The sequence below is a fragment of the Ylistrum balloti genome, unplaced genomic scaffold, assembly GCF_031769215.1.
Source record: "Ylistrum balloti isolate Yb309-2 unplaced genomic scaffold, AGI_CSIRO_Ybal_v1 Utg370392, whole genome shotgun sequence".
Lineage (NCBI taxonomy): Eukaryota > Metazoa > Mollusca > Bivalvia > Pectinida > Pectinidae > Ylistrum > Ylistrum balloti.
In genome coordinates this window covers 1083268-1084709 of record NW_026782271.1, presented here as the reverse complement: position 1 = coordinate 1084709, position 1442 = coordinate 1083268, and positions in this window count along the sequence as shown.

The window sequence follows — 1442 nt, the reverse complement described above, 5'->3', positions numbered from 1 at the left end:
ATAGAGCTTGGTACAAGGCTTAAGTGTATAACAGTATATATACTGTTGTATATACAGCACAGGTAGATTTTCTGTGTGTATACAGCCACTCTGTGAAAAAATACATACGTTATATCTTACTACCATCTTGTACGGGGTATACTCCGAACTTTTGTTAGTGAATGGTTTTGAATGCAGAAACTATTGAAGTTCAGGCTTGGGTTTGCTTCTGAGTCGCTGATACCTAAGCATTTTGTTTAATGCCTGTGAGTGTCGTGTTGGTCATTGTTTCTTAGAAAGCTTTTTCTTGAAATCTCTTGGTATCCATATTCACTCTCTTAAATTTAAGTTAATTGATAAAAAAATTTTGGTTATGTGCATGTTTATGATTGTTTAGGCAGGTGATATCAGAATGGCCACATCTCCATGTTCATAGAGCCATCTTCTTTCGTCTATCAACATTTTTTTTAACAAAATCCAGATTTATCAGCTAATCATGAGGAAAACAATTATTTATCTTTTTCTTTTTAAGTATCAAGAATAAATAACACTTACCGTAGCAATTAAAGTTAATATAATGTATGGAAACTGTTCTACAAAAAACTGATTCACAATAATCTGTGTAGCTTTTCTGTTATTAAATTAAGCTCATAGGTCTGCGAGCCATCTTTGATTTATATTTGTTTTGTAATGGAATAAGACAGGTAGAGTTTCACTGCTGGAGAAGAAGCTGACATACAATCTATCTAGTGTTAGATTACCCTTTCTATACTGACAAAATCATCTACTCTATTCAGAAAACAGATTTAATTGATTAAAAAAAGGTGATTTATAATGTTTGATATGAAAAAAAAATCTACTACAAAATCATTAATTTTTGCTGTGGAATTTTATATATTCTTTTGGATTTGGGTATGGATTTCATATGCAAGATCAAGTGCTAATGAAAATGGACATATTTGTATTTGGAAAACCACGAAATTTGAGCCCCTTGAAAATGTGATTTTACAGTATATAGCTTGAATAATAATCACATCTTTACACATTGTATTATAAATGAGAGTGGGAAAATTTTGACCTTTGATAACCCAAAGGGTTGAATTATACCGATGTATATGCCTGTTTTTGTTGTTTCATTATCTTAAGATTTGGTCCAGATTACTTTTCAAACTTTTACCTCTTCCTGCACCCAAAAACAAAGGGCTAATATCTGCAAAATTGAAACTTTAAATTGGACATGAACTTCCAGTACAGTCACATTAGCTTGATAACAGTGTTAATTATCAGGATTCTGTACTATAACTGGTAAATTACTAGATTCATTGCATGAAATCTTGCAACTCTACTAACTAGTAAAGAACTATATATATTGAATTAATTTGCCAGTTTTAACAATCTCGTTTTTCTTGGTAATTCCTATATTCATGCTCTGTTTGATAACGTGTTCCCTATTCCTAGTATAT